This window comes from Pan troglodytes, chromosome 2, assembly GCF_028858775.2.
Source record: "Pan troglodytes isolate AG18354 chromosome 2, NHGRI_mPanTro3-v2.0_pri, whole genome shotgun sequence".
NCBI classification, from domain to species: domain Eukaryota; kingdom Metazoa; phylum Chordata; class Mammalia; order Primates; family Hominidae; genus Pan; species Pan troglodytes.
The window spans coordinates 86709881-86733824 of NC_086015.1; the positions used below are offsets into that span (position 1 = coordinate 86709881).

At 35.8% G+C, this 23944-nt stretch overlaps 1 long non-coding RNA gene across 1 annotated transcript in view; it reads left to right on the forward strand.

Moving 5' to 3' along the window:
• Positions 1–23944, forward strand: part of LOC129143513 (uncharacterized) — a 469878-nt gene that overhangs the window by 442172 nt on the left and 3762 nt on the right. Inside the window, exons 5-8 of the long non-coding RNA XR_008547024.2 lie at positions 17507–17577; positions 18411–18535; positions 19697–19840; positions 21975–22171. This is a non-coding gene — a long non-coding RNA (uncharacterized LOC129143513). The remainder of the gene's footprint in view (positions 1–17506; positions 17578–18410; positions 18536–19696; positions 19841–21974; positions 22172–23944) is intronic.

Here is a 23944-nt window from a genome sequence, read left to right on the forward strand (position 1 = left end):
CAAATCTGCACACGTACCCTTGAATTTAAAATAAAAGTTAAAATTAAAAAAAGTAACCAAAAGGGAACAGGGGTAAGCTATACTTATATCAGAAAAAACAGATTTTAAGTAAAAGCTATCAAAAGAGACAAAAAGGACATTATATAATGATAAAATGGTCAACTTTATCTATCTATATTTATATACAAAATTGTTAAATCGGCCTAGTAAGTTGACCATTAGTGTGTATAAATATATATGTATATGTGTGTGTGTGTGTGTGTTCACCTCACACCAGAGTTACCAGATATATGAAGCAAATACTGACAAAATTGAAGGGGGAAATAGATAGCAATACAATTATACTAGCAAACTTCAATACTCCAGTTTCAATAATGGATATAACAACAAGAATACCAATAAAGAATCAGAGGATATGAACAATATTTTAGACCAATTGGACTGTACGGACATATGTAGAACACTTGACATAAGAACATACATTCTCCTCAAGTGTGCACATAACATTCTCCAGGATAGTTGACATATTAGCTCACAAAAAAGTCTTAACACATTTAAGAAGATTAAAATGATACGAAATATCTTTTCCAACTAGAATAGAATGAAACTAGAAATTGATTGTATTAGGAAAACAGTAAGGATCACAAATGCATGGAAATTTAATAACATGATGTCCTTAAATGTCCAACAGTTTAAAGAATAAATTACAAGATAAATTTAAAAATATCTAGACATAAATGAAAGAGAAAACACAACGTATCAACACATATGGAATGCAGCGAAAGCTATACTAATGGGCAAGTCTATAGTGCTAAATGCTTACAAAGTAGGTAACCTAGAAGTGACAAATTCCTAGAAATATTCAACCTACCAAGACAGAATTATGAAAATATAGAAAATATATGCAGATCTATAGAAAGGATATTGAATCAATAATCAAAAAACTCTCAAGAAAGAAAAGCCCAGGAACAGATGACATCATTAGAGAATTCTTCTAAACATTTAAAGAAGAATTAATGCCAACTACACCAAACGTAAAAACTTCTGTGCAGCAAAGGAAACAATCAACTGAGTGAAAAGGCTTATCTCTGACCCTTTTATAGGGTACTCGCTTACAGTTTTATCAAGTTCTCAAACTTCCTTATGTAGCATGTATTTTGTAATGCCTTCCTTCTTATTCTAAAATAAAAACCACACATACTGTGAGCAAATTATATACATTTAAAAAAAATTAATATAATATCACACTGTAATGAAAAAAGGAAGTGAAAAAAGTTTTACTTATATTTACCTAAGTGTAATACATGCTTGAGAATGATGCACTAAAACATGGGTATACAACCTTTTTCTGTAAAGTGCCAGATACTAAATATTTTTGGCTTTGCCAGTAATAGTCGCTGTTGCAGCTACTCAACTCTAGCATTATAGTACAAAAGAAAGTCATAGACAATAGGCAATAAATGGGCATAGCTTTGTTCCAATAAAATTTAATTTGCAAATTCAAATGACAGGCATGAGTTTATCCAGGGTCTAAGTTTGCCAATCCTTGCGCTAAAGACATTATTGAATCATCAGATGTTTGCCTCAATATGTGAAATGATTGTGTATTTAATAACTTTAGATGAAAAAAAGATAGAAATATATATGTGTGTTCGGGTGTATATGTTAGCAGTATGAGCAGCAGTGTTGTTGGTGACATGATTTTCCAAAGTTGTAAATGACACTGGATAAATTTCTGAAGTCCAAATTGTGTAAATTGCTTTTACACTCACATGAATATTTGGTAAGATTATTTGAAATTTCTGTAGTCATACCAGTTATGTGTCAACCAAAAGTGATTCTAAAAATTTCCAAAAAGCTTCCTCAATAATGGTACCACTTCCATGTGACATTATTTTTGGTTAAATTCTTGGAAGTGGAAATTTTCTATCAAAATGTAAATAGTATTTTGTTATTATGCTTTGGTAACATAAAATATATGGAGTATTTATCCATTCTTTGACCAGAAAATTAGTGTGTAATATTTAAAAATTTTAACTCTAGAAAAAAGGGCTATAAAACACTTTGGCTCACATAGTCCTTTAAGTTTGACTTATGTGGTACTTGGCAATTATACAAATTTATTAAAATATGTACTACTTTATGTATTCTGAATTAAAACTCCATTTTATTATGTGGATATTAATCTAATTTTTACAAATATGGCTATATTCCTAATAGATGCAAATATTTATATTTTAGATCTTAAACATAAATAAACTCTAATAAACATCCTATCTTTTCTTACCTATTATAATTTACTATTAGGATATTTTTATAAATATAATCTGAAAATTAACACATTTTTACTGAAAATTTTATTAGGCAAGCTAAGATTATATTAGGCAATACCTAATTTTATTAGGCAAGACCAGGATTATAATCCATTAGAGGGTTCATAAAATATTATTACAAAACAGAACAGACTGTGAACATATAACGACATCAAAACCTTAATATTGAATTGTATACTCAGTGTACATCTACTTTAATCAAAATTTGCTATTAAATGGTTATCTAAGAAAGTTTTACTCATTATGAATTTATTTCTACTTTAACTTTTTGAGCATTTTGGTTATAACTAAATTTGATAAATCAAAGAGGAAAACCCTCAGCCTTTGTCATTTTCCATGATATTGACATTTTTGAAGATTGCATTCCATGATTTTGAAGAATGTTTTTCACTTTGGGTCTGTCAAGTTTATTATTATCAGCAGTCACTTGTACGGCATAGCTCTCATTTCTATTTTGCTGTTGTTGTTTGTTATGGTTGTTGTTAGTATGGTATTCAACCTTCTGGACTTGACTCTGTAATACCATACTTTGATTTTTAAAATTTTAGTTCCATTTTTATTTCCCTCAAGCAACTTTTCTCCATTTTCCCCACAGTCACCAGAATGTGGGCTCCATTAGAGCTAAGATTTTGACTGTCTTGTTTAGAATTTTTTTTTTTACCTCCTAGCCCAATACCTACATGTATTTTCTCATAAGCGGAGTCTGATTTTATGTATATTTGATAGGAATTAACCATGGTGATGTGTTCTTAGTTTCATCACATTCAAAATGCACATCTTGTCAATTTGCCCCTTTATTGGTGTTGTTAATTTTGTTAAATATGTTCACTTAGTTTTACACTCTAATATTACCATTTTTCCCTTTGTAAATAACATGTAAACTATGGGGAATATAGACTGTTTAAATATCATGTTCTTCAAATTTTTACCCAGTATGTTTAATAACCATTTAAAATTCTTGCCTGAATCAATTATTACCCTCACAGTTGAAAAATGATGTTCTAACTCTGTTTTATATTCATATTTATTTGTTAGAATTATAATATAATAAAGACCTCCCTCTTCTTGCTTATGTTTTTATCTATATGTACTCAGAAATTTTTTTTTCAGTTTTTCAATTATTATTTTTTTCTTACTGTCATTTTTTTTGTGAGACAATACAACTAAGTACAATTTGTGATGCTGTGTTCAATCCTAGATCAGGTAAAATTTGCCATAAAGAACATTATTGAGAAAACTATAGAAATGAAGTATTACATAAAATTATTGTACAAATATTACATGCCTGTAATTACATAAAAGCATGTCTTTAAGTTCTGTTTATATGTTAGAAAAATTCATAATTATAGATAAATTGACATGATGTCTACAACTAACTCACTAACATATGTTTGTGTGTACAGAGAGATAGAGCAGGGAGAGGGAATGAAAGCATCAGGAGTAGTATTCTTGCCAAAAATGCATTACCTAAATCTCATCATGATGAAATGTTAGATAAATTCAAATCAAATTATAGGACATTCCACAAAACAAGTGTTCTATAACCCTTAAAAACGTCAATATTAGACAATCAGAAAGAGAGTGCACAAATGTGACAAAATGTTAACAATTATTGAATTCATCTGGATGAAGGATATGTGAATTTTTTGTACCATTCATGTAATTCTTCTGAACATTTGAAATTCTTTCAAGAAAAAGTTTAAAATTAGTTATTGAAGAGATGACCATACCAAAACAAAAATAAGAATGAAATTACTCTAAAATGTTGATGTCTTATGATGCAGAAACCTTTAGTCTACATATGCTAAGACTTTGTGATTTTACTGGTCTCATCCTTTCTATGTGTTCTATTATACACTTCAATTATAACTCAATTGGTAAACAGATTGACCTATTGAAAAAAAGCTCTTACTGAAGGCAAGATGGTTTTTTGTTGCAAAGGCAGATTTTTAAAATATCAACAGTGCACAGAGAGTATTAATAAAGTGGATCTTTTTTTTCTGTAAAAAGAATAAATCTCCCTCATTTTTCTTCATCTAATAAAGTGATATATATTTATTCTATATATCATTTTATATATGAGAAGTATTTTCAAACATTTTATATATAAATATAAATGTGTATACACACACACACACATATTTGATGGTTAAAAATTTTGTCTATCCTTGCTGGGTCCTTTTATTTTTATTTTTCCCCCAAGATATAAAACCAGAATAACAGTTTTTTTGTTGTTGTTGTTGTTGTTTTTCTAGATGGAGTTTCACTCTTGTTGCCCAGGCTGGAGTGCAATGGCATGATCTCGGCTCACTGCAACCTCTGCCTCCCAGGTTCAAGCGATTCTCCTGCCTCAGCCTCCCAAGTAGCTGGGATTAGAGGCATGCGCCACCACACCCGGCTTATTTTGTACTTTTAGTAGAGACAGGGTTTCTCCATGTGGGTCAAATTGGTCTCGAACTCCTGACTTCAGGTGATCTGCCCACCTCGGCCTCCCAAAGTGCTGGGATTACAGGTGTGAGCCACCGTGCCTGGCCCAGAATAACATTTTATCCCTCAAATAATTTTGCCCATAAATAAAAGTCAGTATAGAAAACAATATCCTTCTAGACTATGCCACTAATATCCTTCTGGAGTATGCCACCATAAGTAAGGAAGTCATCTTCTATATAAAAAGGCCAGTTACACATTAAGGGTTTATTTATAGAAAAGGATACTCAGGCAGACAGGGCCCTACCTTGGATAAGGAGAACAGGAAAATGCCTTGTCTTTAGATAGAAGAGTACAGACTCTTTTAAAGAGAAGTGAAAAGAGACATTGCAGTGCCTGGGTTGACCAGACACCCATGAGGTAAATTGGAGTGGGGAATCCTGAATTCAGGTTTAGGATGGCCAGAGACATTTCTACTCATCAAGCTTGGAGATCTAGGAGATAACGAATTTCACTCACACATTACTTCCTCACCCTTTTATTTCTCTCTCTTAGTCTTTTTTCATTTTTTTTTATCCTTGCTAAGTCAGTTCACAATTTGGGACTGCCATAATATGCTAATTATGTATCCGAGAAGGTGTGCGCGCTGGAGTCAAAATGTAGGTAATCCAAAATGCTAAGCCCTTCAAGATCAAACTGTTAGAAAATAGATGTGATAATACACTTGTTCTGGTATTATCAACAGTTGGATTTGTCCTTCGCTAGAGAACATACGACATTTAAATATTTTCTTTGTTAGTATGTTATTGAATTTATTGACTTTCCTCTGAATGTAATATGATATTTTAATTTTTAATTTTTGAATTTTGCTTTTCTATTTTCCTCAGGAAACATTCTTTAGCTCTGCCTGCACTTCCTCACCGTGTAGGCTCCATGACGGCAGAGATGTTGTCTGTCTTGTTTAGCATTGTATTTCCGGGATCATGCTCACATCTACAAGACAATGAATACATATTTTTGAGTAAAGTAAACAAATGGATGAACAAGTGAATACTTTTGCATGCAGATAATCTTGCTAATTTTGTGTTAAAATGTCTCAAAAAATAATATGCGGTGGGAAATTTCTTTAAAAATTCAGTTGTGTCATAAAAGTTAAAGAGTCCCAGTACTATGATGAGGTCGTTTTCCCTGTGCACACACTTTGTACAGTATCATTTAGAATATTGGTAGATAATTTTCTTAAATACAATTATATAATTTAATGATTCAACAGATATTAACATTATGAAAGTGATCTATATACATTTAAATAAAATATTCATTACGATGGGACAGGTGGGAAAAACAAGCAAACATATATTTTCTTATAACGTGACCCTAATGGATTGAAATTCTTTTATCCTTTCCCCAGAGAAATGACTTCCTGTGAATGGGTGCCATTTTACTTGCAGGTAAAAATAAAGGCAATGGCCAGTTTAGAAACTATGAATTTATTACACTTGGAATACTGTTTGTGAAAATCTTTGACATCAAATACTTCTAAAGTTGTCCTATGCTGAGTGATATAAATCACTATAATTCATTTGCCAATATTACTTGAGGATTGTGTTTAGTGAACGTCAGTATGGCATAATGGCAAAGATTGTGGTCCCTGGAGCCAGAAATCCAGGACTCAAACCCAATCCCAGAATTAACTAACTCATTGACTGTGAGCCAGTTATTCAATCTCTCTGAGCCTCATCTCTAAATAAGAATGATAGAGTTGTTGTGAACGTTAAAACAAGTTAATGCATGTAGAGTCCCCAAGCCATGCCCAACATATCAGAAGTAATCACTAATATTATATTTAATATTAATATCTTAGTGTGTGGAGAGGATTAGTGTGTGGATAATTTGTCTATGGAGGGAGATATTACAATTACTATAGTGTATGCTGCCCTGTGGATACCAGCTGAGACAAAATGACCTCTGAGTGGCCACTAGAAAAGTTGGCAGTAAGCACAGTGCCCATGTGGGTCATGATGCTATCTCCTTTTCCTATCTAGTGGAAGAGAATACTAGACTTTCAGGTCACTGGAGCAGTGACCGTTGTTAGCTAATGATATAGTACCTTATCACAACTTTTAGACACTTTGAGGCAAACTGTTCAACTTTTTATAACCTCTAAGTTTTATGCCTGAAAGTCGGGGTGTTTTGAATTGAAGAGACTGCTATAGAGATAATTTCTGGGATTAAAGATCTTGTGTGTAAGGATGACACAAAAACCTCATGATTCAAATGTATACTAGCTTTTCACCCAAAAGGCAACATTAGACAAGCTATTAAAAGTAACGGTGAGAATCACCATTACTTTTACACCAGCCTAATACTTTACCCCTGCACCTCCATTTCTATCATTTATTTGTCAAATGAAGTTTTGAGACCACATGATCTCTAGATGCCTTGTTTTATCGGTAGAGTCCACTTTTACTCCCATTGTTTTCTATTTACATTGGTATTTTCACTTCCTTTTCTCTCTGATATCACAAGAATGGGAAAAAAAAGTCTAAGACTTAGAGCTTTATATATATAGGGGTGTGTGTGTTTGTGTGTGTGTGTGTACACACACATATATATAAAACTTTTGCAAAGACCAGAGTCATCTACGAAAAGTTAACTCCAACAAATTGTAAATGTTGCTATGAGAAGAGGAAAACAGATTTTTTTTTAAATAGCAGAATATAATATGGGATGTCTGCAAGACTGCAGAGAAAATATTTTCATTTTCATATTTCTGAAGTTAGGGTTTTCTGAGCAAAGCTAAAACAGAAACTTCAGGCCTAAATTAAAGGAGAAGACTTTTACCTAAAAGATGACTGAATAGATAATAAGGGATTTACATCTTTGAGGTATGTCAAAGGGAGGCCAGGCATGGTGGCTCACGCCTGTAATCTCAGCACTTTGGGAGGCCAAGTTGTGTGGATCACCTGAGGTCAGGATTTCGAGATCAGCCTGGCCAACATGGTGAAACCCTGTTTCTACTCAACAATACAAAAAATTAGCCGGGCATGGTGGTGCGCACCTGATAGTCCCAGCTACTCAAGAAGCTAAGGCAGGAGAACAGCTTGAACCTGGGAGGCAGAGGTTGCAATGAGCCAAGATAGCACCACTGCACTCTGGCCTGGGTGACAAGAGTGAAACTCTGTCTCTAAATAAATAAATAGATGTTAAAGGGAGATAAAATCCAGAACTATGGAAATATCCCATGGAATGAAACAGTGAAATGCATTTTTTCCCAGTGAATTGCATTGACGTTCCAAAAGATAAGAACCCAGGGCCCTTCCCCTTCTTTTCCCAAAGGGAATATGTTCCCATTAGGGAGATTCAGTTTTTCTCCCTCCTTTTAAAGGGAAGCAGGTAATGTGTATATAAGCTCACAGATTCATATTTTTAGGGTTTCTCCTTTTTGGTTTATATACACAGCCCTATCTATCTGTCTCTCTGCATCACCCAGAAAGGGAAAAGATTAGGAGAAAAGAAATCATTGTGCTTGTAAATCATGTGTTTACTTTCTGGATAATATTAATAAATATGAATTTTCAAAAATGATCATTATCAATGGAGCAAAAATAGAAAAAGACAAAAGCTTTTATATGCAAGTTATTTCTTACAAATTACTGATGACATTAGAAGTGTTTGGACTGTTTTCCCCTAAATTGATCCATACTCATTTGTTTGAACTGTTAAATATTTTATTAATGAGAAAAAAATTGGGACAAGTTGTTGGGCTGATACAGCTGAAGGGAAGCTTTTGTTATTTAAAATACGGGGCAGGGATTATTTAGGAGAAAACTTAATTATTTTCTGTTTATCAATGGAAGGATGAAAGCTCTGCAATCTCTCATTCAGCCTTGGGCAGTATAAATTTTGAAACCCCGTTAAGTGACTTGATCATTTACTTCCGAACTTCTTGTCTGTAAAATTTTCTTCAGCTTTGATCATAAGGAACACTTTTTAAAAATACGCTGTGCTTTCAATGTTGTGTCTACCTTGATTTTTTCTTATCTCTGTCGTATACCACACTTAAGTGTAAGAAGTTTAGGGGAACTAAAGGAAATAAGCTACCTGATCCTCTTTCATCCATGTAATTTCTCCTGTTCTTTTAAAATAGAATAGAGCAGGGAGTTATCACCCTACTCTGACGCCCATGTAATGCCTGATTATGAAAGACACTCATTCTGCTAAGCTCCTTTCCGTTTATTGTGATCAATTCAGACAGCTTTCAGACACAGACACTAGGAGTTAGATTCTTTATGAAATAAGTGGAAAATCTTTGGCCTATGAGGATCTACTTTTCTTTATGGATCTTCTATCAGGGATTAAATTGCAATAATTGTTACATTTTTATCAGTAACTAATGAGTCTAAATTGTTAACAATTATGTCCTTAGATGAGATACAAAACATTGATGCATTCAGTTTATTTAAGTTTTCACAAAATATTCAAAATATAAAAACTTCATGATAATTTTTAAAAAGCTGAAAGATGTATTGGTTTTTATATAAGGTAGAGGGTTTCTATATGAGAGAAAAGGAAAAAGATAAAAATAAAAAGAAAAGAGAAAGTTGAAAATAAAGGGATAAAAAATAGAGAGTAGACAATAGGGAAAGAAAGGTGAAAAGTTGAAGTATGTATTCAAATATCACATAAACATATTATGTCATGCATAACAATGTAAAATGTGTTGAAATGCATTAGTTTGAACAATGACAGTATTCTTTTAGTTTTTGCCTCCATCATGTTTTCAGTAAAATAATATTCAGATTAATGTATACTTGATAGCTTTTATATGTTGATACATGTGGAGAATGTTAGTGACAGCTAATGATAACAATTTAGTCAACATTTATTGAGAATGTACCATGTCACAGATACACTGGGTCTTTGACAAACGTATAACGACATATATCAGCCATTATAGTATCATATAGAGTAGTTTCACTGCCCTAAAAATCCTCTGTGCTCAGCCCATTTCTCTCTGCCTCTCTCCTAACCTCTGGAAACCACTGATAATTTTATTGCCTCCATATTTGCCTTTACCAGAATGGCATGTAATTAGAATCATACAGTATTTAGCCCTTTCAGATTGGCTTCTTTCACTTAGTAACAAACTTTCCTTGATGTGTTTTCACACATTGATAGCTCATTTATTTTTTGTACTAATTAATATTCCATTGTCTGGATGTTCCACTGTCTATTCATTTACCTGTTGAAGGATATCTTGGTAATTATGAATAGAGCTGTCAAACATTTGTTTGCAGGTTTTGGGGGCATAATTTTTCAGTTCACTTTGGTAAATACCAAAATGTTGAATTGCTGGGTTATATGGTAAGAGTATGTTTGCTTTTATTTTAAGAATTCCAAGGTGTTTTTAAAAGTAGTTATACCATTTTGCATTCCCACCAGCAATGCTTGAGAGTTCCCATTGAACCGCAACTTTGCCAGCATTTGGTGTTGTAAGTGTTTTGAAGACATATTCATTATTGATCAGAGAATATTATATAGTAAGAAAAAGTTATTAGAAACTCAGAGGACTTGGCTAAAATTTCACCTGGATGTATTAAAGATCTAGTCACACAAAGTAATGTAAATAGAAAAGGAGTGTCAAAAACAGTCCCTGAGTACTATATCTCAGGAGTGACACTTATACACTGTTATAAAATTAAGATATCTCCACTGTATGTAATTCAAATTATTTAAATTTAATACAGTATATGTACTTATGCTTTGACAGACACATGTAGGTTAAATTCATCCTGCTTTTTCAAGAAGTTGGGGACATACAAATGTATTCACCTAAGTTAATCTTCAGTATCCATTAGTTTTATTCTTTATTTTTTGGATTTAAAATTTATGAAATATGGTGGAGTGATGTACTCTTTAGTCCCAGCTACCTGGGAGGCTGAGGAGGGGGAATGGCTTGAACCCGGGGGTTAGAAGAGCTTGCAGGGAGCCATGATTATGGCATTGCACTCCAACCTGGGTGGCGGAATGAGACCCTGACACTAATAAGGACATAAATAAATAAATAAATAGAAATTTACTCAATGCTTTATCTAGAATACGCCAGGCATTTTTTAAACCTGGGAATAAATGTATGAATAAATTATGGCTTTGTTTTAAAATAATGTATTAGTCAAAGTTGTTTTGGTTAAATGTGACAGAAACACCACTCAAACTGCTAAAGCATAAATGGGAATTTATTGTTCAAATAATGAGAGCTCAGTAGCAGGCTAACTTAAGGAGTTTAGAGTTCTTTACATGTTTTTTTCTGCTTCTGTCTCTGTTTTTCATTGTCTTTCTCCTTCAGAATTTATCATTTTATTTTATCACCCTTCTTTTTTGACACAGATGAATTCCACTGGGGTGGTGAAGGTGAGAACACTGCTACAAACAATTCCAGGAATACACCATTTCTATTTATAGTCTTAGAGAAAAAGAGAGCTTTTCTCTCTGTCAACATACCCTTAAACCCTGATTTGGCTTACCTGAATTGAGCCATATTCTCATCTCTAGGGATTTTTGTGAATTATAATGTCTAGAGTTAGAAAGTGGCATTATATTGAGTGGGTACAATAAGTGTTTCCATGCAGATAATTTGAAGAACTCACAAGGGTCCGCCAGGTATACTCATATAATACTTTAATCAAGATAAGGATATGCTGTAGTAGGATAAATGAAGCACAGGCAAGCATTGTGGACCCAAAGATTTTTCAGTACCCTTTTATAGTTTCATAAAAATGCTTCATCTCTGAATTATGCATTACCAAGATATGTTCAAGAAATTTTCATTTCAAAAGTGCTTGGCAAAAGTTTCCAATGGGCTAATTTATGTGCCACTGATCACGTAATGTACCAGTCTGTGTAATCAGTCAGAACAGGAATAAACTACCAATCTATACATCCCAAAACAATGTAAAAAACTGACTTTGAGCACCACAAGGGGAATATGAACCTTAAACAAAAGATTATGAATTATTATCTATCTTCATTATTTTTACCTTAGTCAAGAGTTAGTACTAGACTTCAGATGTTGCCAGAAGCATAGAACTATGCTAGTCTAACTGAAAGATAACTTTACCTTACAGAAAGTGTGTTATATGTGTTATAGGATATGAGGAGGGTGATATGGTTTGGCTCTGTGTCCCCACCTAAATCTCAGCTTGAATTGTAATCCCTACGTGTTAAGGGAGGGAGGTGATTGGATTACAGGGGAGCTTAATCCATGCTGTTCCCATGCTGGTGAGTTAATTCTCATGAGATCTCATGGTTATATAAGTGTTTGACAGTTCCTCCTACACAGTCTTCTCTCTCACTTGCTGCCATGTAAGACATGCCTGCTTCCCCTCTGCCATGATTGTAAATTTCCTGAGGTCTCCCCACCTATGTAGAACTGTGAGCCAAGTTCTTTCTTTACAACCTCCTTTCTTTACAACAGTTCTTTACATCAGTGTGAAAACAGACTAATACAGTAAACTGACACCAGAAGTGGGGTACTGCTATAAAGATACCTGAAAATGTGGAAGCAACTTTGAAACTGAGTAACAGGAAGAGGTTGCAACAGTTTGGAGGGCGTAGAAGAATACAGGATGAGGTGGAAAAGTATGGAAATTCCTAGAGACTTGTTGAATGGTTTTGACCAAAATACTGATAGTTATATGGACAACAAAATCCAGGCTGATGTGGTCTTAGATGGAGATGAGAAATCTATTGAGAAATGGAGCAAAGGTCACTCTTGCTATGCTTTAGCAAAAAGACTGGTGTCATTTTGCCCCTGCCCTAGAGAACTGTGGAACTTTGATCTTGAGAGAAATGATCTGAAATTAGAACTTATGTTTAAAAGGGAAGCAGAGCATAACAATTTGGAAAATTTGCATCCTTACAATGCAGTAGGAAAGAGAAACCCATTTTCTGGGGAGAAATTCAAGCCAGCTGCAGAAATTTACATGAGTAACGAGGAGCCAAATGTTAATCATTAAGACAATGGAGAAAATGTCTACAGGGCATGTCAGAGATTCTAGTGGCAGCTTCTCCCATCACAGGCCCAGAGGCCTAGGAGGAAATACGGTTTCATGGACAAGACCCAGGGTCCCTGCTATTCTATGCAGCCTTGGGACATGGTGCCCTGCATCCCAGCCCCTTCAGCTCTCGTTGTGGTTAAAAGGGGCCAAAGTACAGCTCTGGCTGTTGCTCCAGAGGGTGCAAGCTCCAAGTCTTGGTGACTTCCCTGTGGTGTTGGGCCTGAAGGTGCATGTAAGTAAAGAATTGAAGTTTGGAAATCACTGCCTAGATTTGAGGGGATATTTGGAAATACCTGAATGTCCAGACAGAAGTCAGCTTCAGGGGTGGAGTCCTCCTGGAAAAACTCTGCTAGGGCAGTACAAAGGGGAAATGTGGGGTTGGAGCCCTCACACAGAGTCTGCACTGGAGCACTGCCTAGGGAAGCTGTGAGAAGAGGGCCACCATCTTCCTGACCCCAGAATAGTAGAACCACCGACAGCTTGCACTGGCTTGCACTGTGGGTCTGGAAAAGCCACAGGCACTCACACCAGCATGTGAAGGAGCTGCCCAAGGCCACGGGAGCCACCCCTTGCATCAGCATGCCCTAGATGTGAGACATAGAGCCAAAGGAGATTATTTTAGAGTTTAAGATTTAATAACTGTCTCACTGGAATTTGGACTTACATGGGGCCTGTAGACACTTGTTTTGGCCAGTTTATCCCTTTTGAAGTGGGATATTTACCCAGTGCTGTAGCCCCATTGTATCTAGGAAGTAATTAACTTGCTTCTGCTTTTACAGGCTTATAGGCAGAAGGTACATGCCTTGTCTCAGATGAGACTTTGGACTTGGACTTTTGGGTTAATGCTGGAATGAGTTAAGACCTTAGGGGACTGTCAGAAAGGCATGATTGGTTTTGAAATGTAAAAAGACATGTGATTTGGGAGGGGACAGGGGTGGAATGATATGGTTTGGCTTTGAGTCCCCATCCAAATCTTATCTCAAATCTTTTCTCATGTTTAGAGAAGGAGGTGATTGGATCATGGGGGTAGTTCCCTCCATGCTGGTCTCATGAGAGTGAGTGAGTTCTCACAAGGTGTGATGGTTTTATAAGTGTTTGACAGTTCCTCATGCATACTTTTCTCTCTCACCTGCCACCATGTAAGATGTGCCTGCTTCCCCTTCCAACATGATTGTAAATTTCCTGAGGCCTCTCAATCCATGCAAAACTGTGAGTCAATTAAACCTTCTTTCTTTATAAATTACCCAGTCTCAGGCAGTTCTTTATAGTAGTGTGAAAATGGACTAATACAGAGAGTATCTTTTCTTATGGTGGAAAAATCTGAACAAGTTACTATGCTATTAGAAAAGACCAAAAAGAAAGTGAAAAATTGAAGACCCAGGTAGAGAAGACATAGTAATTTGATCAGTCAGGATACATGATGGATTTGGAGAAGAGAAAAATATAATGAAGAGAAGTGTGTACTTAACTTAAAAGAAAATGGTGGATAACTTTTTCTTGAGATGGAAAAGAGGGAGGCAAGGCTAATTTATATAAGCAGACTATGGTCAGTAAGAGAAAGATACCTAAGCTAGTTCTCAAAAAGAAATGATAGTAAGAATGTCAAACTCGTGAAATGCACCTGTCACTATGAATATGTAACCAGAGTTCAGACTAGACATAAAATCCAGAGGAGAAAGGTGTTTTGTCTTTTGTTGTATTCTAAAATGGTTCTCTTTGTTTTGCCTCAGAAAAGCCTGAGTTGTGAGTAGGTGGTTCTGTCTTAGGAAAAAAACATACAAGTTACAACACTCCAAAATCTTAAATGGTCTAAAATTCAAAATGTTTTCAGTGCAAAGATGATTCCACAAGTAAAAAATTTTATACCTAAACTGCTATGATAGGTCACAGTCAAAATTTTATTTTATATACACAATTATTTAAGATATTATATAAAATTACTTTCAGGCTATGTGTATAAGGTATACATAAAACATGAATAAATTTTTTGTTTAGACTAGGGTTCCATCTCCAAACTCATTATGTATATGTTAATGTTCCAAAATCCTTAACATTCTAAATCCAAAACCCTTCTGATGCCAAGCATTTTGGGTAACAGTTACTCAATCTGTATCTAATTTAGGCTTTGTATGTATACATTGGGCTGTATTTATTTGTCATGACAGTAAGAAGGTAATTTATAAATTGGCCTGTGTTGATTCAGAGAGACCGAGAATCCTTGCCCTTTCCCAGTGTAGGAATATGGGGTGCTCAGACTATAATGAAGTGCCAAAGGTTTGGAGTTGGAAAAAAGAGGAATGAAAGAAAGTGTACAGAAGACAAAAGGGCTTCAACCAGTCTGTGGAGTCAAATAATCTAGTTAGAAAAAGAAGACTAAGCTCCAGAAAAAAAGCACATAGCTCACTGCAGCCGTGTGGGCACAGTAAAAGACTTTCACACAACCAATATACCATCTTTGGGGGAAGGAAAGAAATTTTGCAATTCTGAAAGACTCATGCTTTGTTCATAAGTAAAGTACTCCTAACACATTATTTAAACCAATACCAGATTTGTTAAATTAAACATTTAAACTAAAAACTGAAAGAGAAATTCTTTGAACCACTGAAGTCTGAAAGGGTTATTTGGCAAGCATAGGTTGCCTGACACACATTAAAAAATGAGATGGAAGAGAACATTCTAGATCTTATTAGAATAATTGTCTATGCATTATATTAACTTGATTATGTCTTTGATTTTTGAAGAGACCAAAGTTCTCACATTTAAAAGAGCTAAGTTTCTTTACAATTATATTACCTCCTATGATTACTTTCAAAATCTTTTCTTGTCACTTTGATTAAGTAGGTAACTGACATGGCTTGGTTCTGTGTCCCCACCAAATCTCATGTTGAATTGTAATCTCCAACATTGGAGGTGGGGCCTGGTGGGAAGTGATTGGATGAACCATGGGGGTGGATCCTTCAGTAATGGCTTAGCACCATCCCGTTGGTGCTGTTTTCATGATAGAGTTTTTGCAAAATCTGGTTGTTTAAAAGTATGTAGCACCTCTACCCACTTCTTCCTGCTCTAGCCATGTGAAGTACTGACTCCCTTTTCATCTTCCTCCATGATTTTCCCTGAGGCTCCCCCAGAAACCAAGTGGATGCCAGCATCATGCTCACGTATAGCTGTAAAACAATAGCCAATTAAACACCTTTTCTTTATAAATCACCCAGTCTCAGGTATTTTTGTATAGTAATGTGAGAATGGACTAATACAGAAAATAGGTGCTGAGGAGTGGGATTTTGCTATAAACATACCGGAAAATGTGGAAGCAACTTTGAAACTCAGTAATGGGCAGATGTTGGAAGAATGTGGAGGGCTCAGAAGAAGACAGGAAGATGAAGGAAAGTTTAGGACTTCCTAGAGACTGCTTGAATAGTTATGACAGAAATGCTGATAGTGATGTGGAAAGAGATGGCCAGGCTGATGAGGTCTCAGATGGAGGTGAGAAACTTATTGGACACTGGAGTAAAGGTCACTTTTGCTATGCTTTAGGAAAAAGCCTGGCTGCATTATGCCCCTGTCCTAGAGATCTGTGGAACTTTGAACTTGACAATGATGATTTAGGGTATCTGATAGAAGAAGTTTTGAAGCCCCAAGGCATTCAAGATTTCACCTGGCTGCTTCTAACAACCTAAGTTCATATGCATGAGCAAAGAAATGATGTAAATTTGGAACTTATATTTAAAAGGGAAGCAGAACATAAAAGTTTGAAAAATTTGCAGCCTGGCCAAGTGGCAGAAGAAACAAAACAAAACAAAACACTACCAGGAGAAGAATTCAAGCAGGTTGCAGAAATTTGCATAAGTAAAAGGAATCCAAGTGCTGATAGTTAAGACAATGGAGAGAAGGTATCAAAGGCATTTCAGAGACCTTTATGACAGCCTATCCCATCACAGACCCAGAGGTCTAGGAGGACTGAATGCAGGACTGCTACCTGCATCCCAGCTGTTCCAGCTCCAACCACGGTTCAAAGGGACCCAGGTACAGTTTGGGCCACTGCTTCAGGGGGTGCAAGCCATAAGCCTTAGAGGCTTCCATGTGTCGTTAAGCCTGTGGGTGCACAGAGTGCAAGAGTTGAGACTTGGAAGCCTCTGCCTAGACTTCAGAGAATGTATGGAAAAGCATGGATGTCCAGGCAGAAGCCTGCTGCAGGGGCTGAGCCCTCATGGAGAACCCCTACCAGGGTGTTGCAGAGGAGAAATATGGAGTTGGAACCCCTACACAGAGTCTTCATTGGAACACTGCCTAGTGGAGTTGTGAGAAGAGGGCCACCATCTGCCAGATCTCAGAATGGTAGATTCACTGACAGTTTGCACCATGTCCCTGAAAAATCTGCAGGCACACAATGCCAGCTCTTGAGAGCAGTGATGAAGGTTGTGTCCTGCAAAGTCACAGGGGCAGAGCTGCCCAAGGCCTTTGGAGCCCAACCCTTGCATCAGTGTTCCTTGGATGTGAGACATGGAATCAAAGGAAATTATTTTAGAGCTGTAAGATTTAATGACTGCCCTGCCTGGTTTTGGACTTGCATGGGGCCTGTAATCTCTTTCTTTTGGCCAATTTCTCTCTTTTGGAGTAAGAGAATTTACCCAGTGCCTATACCCCCATTTTATCTTGAAGGTAACTAACTTCTTTTTAATTTTACAGGCTCATTGGCAGAAGGGACTAGCCTTATCTGAGTCTTTGAACTTGAACCTTTGAGTTAATGCTAGAATGAGGTAAGACTTTGGGGGACTGTAGGGAGGCCAAGATTGTATTTTTAATGTGAGGACATGAAATTTGGCGGGGGGGCAAGGATGGAATGATATGATTTGGATCTATGTCCCCACCAAATCTCATGTAAAATTGTAATCCTCAGTGTTGAAGGGGTGGTCCGGTGGAGGTGACTGGATCATGGGGGTGGATCCTTTATTAATGGCTTAGCACCATCCCCTTGTTGCGGTCCTTATGATAGAGTTCTCACAAGATCTGGTTGTTCAAACGTGTGTAGCACCTCCCTGCCCCCTTCTCCCTGCTCTAGCCATGTGAAATGCTGGCTCACCTTCACCTTCCACCATGATTGTAAGTTGCCTGAGGCTTCCCCAGAAGCCGAGAAGATGCCAGTACTTTGCTTCTTGTATAGCCTGCAGAACTGTGAGTCAACTAAACGGCTTTTTAAAATAAATTACCCAATCTTTGTTCCTTTCTGTCCACAGTTTTCAGGTAATTAATGATCCAATCTCAGGGTTTTTTTTTTTTTTTTTTTACAGCAGTGTGAGAATGGATTAATAAAGTAACTAAGTGTTTTTTGATAACCCATTAGCCTACCTGTAGCAAGTTGAATAGTGGCCTTTAAAAGTTTATATTCATTTGAAATCTCAGAATGTGACCTTATGTAAAAATAAGGTCTTTGCTGATATAATTAGTGAATGACATCACACTGCATGGGATGGGCCCTAAATACAATGCTTGTGTCCTTATTCGAGATGAGATGGCACAAAAGAAAACACACAGTGAGGAAAATTCTTGTGAAAAAGAGACAAAGATTGGTGTGATATTTCCATAATTTAAGGAACGCTGAAGATCACAGGGAGCCCTTAGAAGCTAGGAAAAGGCAATGAAAGGCTTTTATCTAGAACCTGCAGAGACAACATGGCCCTACTACCTCTTGATTTCAGAATTCTGGTCTCCTGAACTGTGAGTGAATATAATTATGTTGGTTTTTGCTACCAAGTTTATGCTAATTTTTTATGACAACCCTAAGAAATTAATACAGACTTTGGTACTGAGAAGTGGGTGCTGCTTTAATATATATTTCAAAATGTGGAAGTGGTTTCAGAATTAGGTAATGGGTAGAAGGTTGAAGAATTTTGAAATGTTTGATAGAAAAAATCTAGTTTATCTTGAAGAGATGATTTGTAGAATTATAGGCACCAAATGTGATGAGGGCTTTGATGAAAATAAGGAAGACAGAAGAGAAACTGCTGACATTTACAGAATACATGTTATCTTTATGAATAAAATGTTAAAATATAAACATTAAACATGAGGTGTCAGAAGAAAATGAGAAAAATAATATTGGAAAAGGGAAGAAAGGTGATCCTGGATGTAGAATGGCAGAAAATTTGGCCAAACTGTGTTCAAATATTAGGTAGAAAGTTGAACTATAAGAAACGGACTTGTATGCTGAGGTAAGGAGATTTTAAAGCAATGTTGAAAAGGTTTGGCCTGGTTTCTCTTTGTTGCTTATAATAAAATGAAAGAAGAAAAAGATAAATTGAGGATGAAATTCTTAAGCAAAATGGAATCAACACTAGATGGTTTGTAAAACTCTCAGCCTATCCAGATAGCCCTAGATGAGAAAGTATGTTTTATAGAAAACATGAAGAGTGTTGCTCAACAACCTTTTGGTAAAGAGTTCAGACATGTGACTTATGGAGTCAATAAAACATTTGAGCAGAATCCATAAACAGAGAGCGGGTTCTAGGGGAAGAATTTGAAGAGGGAGGTTGACACACATAAAAATCAACAAGGTTTTTGAGAATGTTATATTGGGAGACACACTGAAAGTGCAGACAGAAAGGAACAAAGATGGAATAAAATGAAGGAGAAATGACTTGGAGGGCACAGTTTCAGATGTCAGAGAGGGAGAGGCTGCTGACAGTGCCAATGCCCAGAAGGTAGTTGCCAACTACAGAGATGCCATAGGCCTAGAAGGTACAGCCACAGGCCCAGAGGGCAGAAAAATGAGTCAAAGAATTATTCTTAGGCCTTGAATCCTAATATAGTTTGCCTTGGCAGCTTTCAAATTTGCTTGGCATCAGTGACCTCTTTATTTCTTTCAATCTTCCCTTTTAGAAAAGATTAAGGAATAAGAATATCTATCTTATGCCTATTCCAACTTCAGAGGGAGCATCACTCTGTAGAAACCTTGATTTGAACTTCTGGCCTTCTGCACTGGAAGAGAGTAAATTTCTGTTGTTTTAAGCTACCAAGTTCGTGGTAATTTCTTATTGCAGACTAGGAAACTAATACACACTTTTAATTAAGTGTTCAAAATATTCTGATGGTTTTTGATATTTTATCTTCCTGAGATTGACCCCAAAAAATATCCTTTGCCCTTGCAGTTGTCTTCAAAATGTTTCTAAGTGTCCCTTGAAAAATCACAAAGATTTACTTCTTAACCTTATAAAACTTAAGGTGTTAAAAACAATTAGGTTTATTTGGTGTGTGATTCATGATGAGTTGCATGGCAAGAACAATTAAATCAAAAAAAGATACTAGTCTGCCTTAGGTTAAATTTACATTGGTAAAATATTATTAAAGATAATATTTTAGAAGCTCTAAAGTGTAAGAAAAATTCTATAGATTTGCTACTGTCCTAATTGTTTATAATTTTTGTTTATATTTATCAGAATTATGTTTCTGGTCCTGCTTTGCCTATTATCACAAGAAAAATATAATTATCTCAGTTATAATTTCTTTTATTATTTTTCCTTTTTTTATTTTTATTTTTTTGAGAGGGAGTCTCACTCTGTCACCCAGGCTAGAGTGCGTGGCACAATCTCGGCTTACTGCAACCTCCACCTCCCAGGTTCAAGCGATTCTCCTGCCTCAGCACCCCCAAGTGGCCTGGATTATAGACGTCCACCACCACACCCAACTAATTTTTGTATTTTTAGTAGAGACGGGGTTTCACCATGTTGGCCAGGCTGGCCTCGAACTCCGGACCTCAGGTGATCTTCCCGCCTCGGCCTCCCAAAGTGCTGGGATTACAGGCATGAGCTACCACGCCTGGCCAATTTCTTTTATTAAAAATGCTAACGTGGCTATAATTTTATGTTTAGAATTTTCATCTAGAATCTTTTAGGGTAGTGGCTTTAAACGAGGGATTTGCATCATTTATTCTGGGGTTTTATTAACACAGAAATGTTTAGGACCTAATTCACACTTAAAAATTTTGTTGACTTGATCATATATATTTGATGTTTTCTAACTATACGCTTGAAATATTTGCAGTGTATTACATATCAGAATTATCATGTGTTTTTGTTGTACAAGTTATATTTATTTTTAAAGATTATATGTAATATTCAGCCTTTTAAAAAGCAGAGTTAATCATTTTGTGTATAGATAGATATCTTGTCTAAAACATTTTTTGGATTAACTTTATTACCTTGCTTGATTTGCCACAGAAAGATCAAATTTCTTTGTCAATGCATTATTCTTATAATGAACTTTCCTCAGAGTTTTAAGTTTTGAACATTATCAGTAATAAGTTAATTAGGGGCATTTTAATATTTTATGAGCTAAAGGCTTTCCTGTTGTTGTTCCTTTATTTTAATGCTTCTCTGAAAGTTCTTGTAATCAGCCACATGCTTATGCATTTCATCTTCAGTGAAAAACTGTTATAAAGTTCCAATGAAAAGGACTATGCCAGGTACTATTGGGCACAGATGATGTAACCAACGTTAAGGCCACGCTAACGTATTATTGAGTCAGAATTTCCAGAACTCTAGTGGAGAAGCAGATGGATTGATTAGATTGTCAACTCAAGATGGAGTGGAATAAAAATTAATTAGATAGTAAAGAATAAACAAATGAGGGATGCTACTTTTTTTGTTCAGAATACTGCTGATGTTTTAATCTTCTATTTTCAGGATATATTAGGAAGCCCTTTTGTCTTCCTAAGTTACCTATAACTCAAAACAATTTAGTAGAGTCTGCTTTTGTAAACAGACAAAAATTATATCTTATTCTACCTACCTGATCCCTCAAGGATTTAAAATAAATATTAAATATATTTATTTTCATAGCAATATAATTATTTACATAGATTTGATAAGAACATATCTTCCTTGATATAGATAATTGGAAACATTGGTTATTCAAATGTCAACCAAAATTATTAAATGGATCTGAATCCAGTTTTAAAGAGTTTAGCCAAATGAAAAGCTAGGAATAGCCATTTGGGAGACAGAGGCTCCAGAGAAATGGGATCAGTGGTTCACAGTTAAATATAAGTTCCTGCTTATATAGGCAGAAAAGAAATAAATTTAACAGAATTACAACATTTTGTATATCTGGCTGGCTTATGAGTTACAACAAATTAATTATTGTTTTATTTTTCATACAGGTTGTTTCCATTTCTTTTTAAGTTTAAGAGCATATTTTACATTCCATCTTAAGACAATGTGACAGCTGTGAGTCTTTTCATGAGAAAGAAAAGAAGGCAGTTAGTCTATAATGAAGATGAACTGTCAAGAGCATGTGAAGGGGAAAGGGGTCTTCCCTGGCACCAATCAGTCATTTATATTTTACAAAACAATGCAGGTAAGGAAGAGGCTAATCTTTAATCATAGAAACAAAAGCTACAGTTTCCTAGGTTAAAGCTGTCTGTGACATGACTCAAGTCCCATAATTACACTTTTTTAAGTTCAAAATAATTGGGAATAACTTAAATTTTAATGACTTATTTTTCACATTTTCTGCCTTCTTATCAAGAACTTTCAAAGAAAGCATCTTAGATGATGATATGATTCGACTGTGCCCCCACCCAAATCTCATCTTGAATTCTATTATAGTTCCCATAATCCTCACATGTCGTGGGAGGGACCAGTAGGAGGTAATTGAATCATGGCTGTGGCTATCCTCATGCTGTTTTCCTAATAATGAGGCACCTTTTCTCAGGGCAGCAGGAGAGAGAAGTGCTGAGCAAAGGAGGGAAAGCCCCTTTTAAAACCATCATCATAATGTGATTACAATAGGTGACTATATCTCCTTTTACTAATAAGGAAGCACAATTTCTGGAAACATTTTCATTGGTCTGCTTGTTATAATTTCAAATGGAGATAACTCGTGCTTGAAGGAAGTCAATCTTAGGTTTTGCAAAAACAGTGCAAGAACTTTTCGCTAAGAGATTTTTAACAGCCTTGGTTAATATTGCCAATTGTTTACCAATCTAGATAACCGGGGGTGATAAGCACAATAGACATTGTATAGAATAGGTCCGACTGTATATACTGATTAAATTATGAGTCCAGTGAAGTCGATGCTTCTGTCACTATGAGGTTCTAGAAAAACCCCTCAAATTGGAATGAAAAAATATATATAATTTTACTTACTTCTTTTTTTTTCTTTTTATTTTTCCTTTTTTTTTTTTTTTGAGATGGAGTCTCGCCCTGACGCCCAGGCTGGAGTGCAGTGGTGAGATCTCAGCTCACTGCAAGCTCCGCCTCTCGGGTTCACCCCATTCTCCTGCCTCAGCCTCCCGAGTAGCTGTAACTACAGGCGCGCGCCACCACGCCCGGCTAATTTTTTGTATTTTTAGTAGAGACGGCGTTTCACATGTTAGCCAGGATGGTCTCGATCTCCTGACCTCGTGTTCCGCCAGCCTCAGCCTCCCAAAGTGCTGGGATTACAGACGTGAGCCACCACTGCACCAGGCAGTTTTACTTACTTCTAAGGCCATTGATCTTCTGCAAGGAAATGACTCTACCCAATAAGAAAGCGTGCAAATCATTATCAGGGCATATTATAGCCTCAGCAGAGTGGCAGTTGGATAAAATCTAGTTGCCGTATTTCAAAGGGAGCCTCAGGTAAAGGAAAGCGTCCTTGGGAACAATGTGATAGTTTTCCTGGATTATATTTTGGGCAAATATGTCAGTGGTCCTATACCTTATGACCCATAGTTGGAGAAGGTTTTCAATAATACTGTTTTCCTTAAGCAACCATTTTGCCAAGACTCCAGTGAGTTAGACCATCTACATAAATTAAAAAGAATAACTGTAATTTAGCAGGAAATAGGGATGAATTATTTGGTGTATACTATATCTCACCTTTTGGGGAGTTTTTTTCCATTTTTATTTTCCAACCTTTTTTTTCTGATTTTGGGACTTTGGATCAAGTTACTTTTATGACAAATTCAGATGCTTCTTTAAAAGTTAATATAAGTTGGTTTTCCTGTTTAGATATGTTTTGAATACCTCTCTTTGCTACCTTCTCAGCTAGCTGATTTCCTCTGCTTTCTGGAGTATCTGATTTGGAATGACCTGGGATTTTAATAATGGCCAGTGATTTTGGCCAGCAGTAGCTGTTAGGCCTATT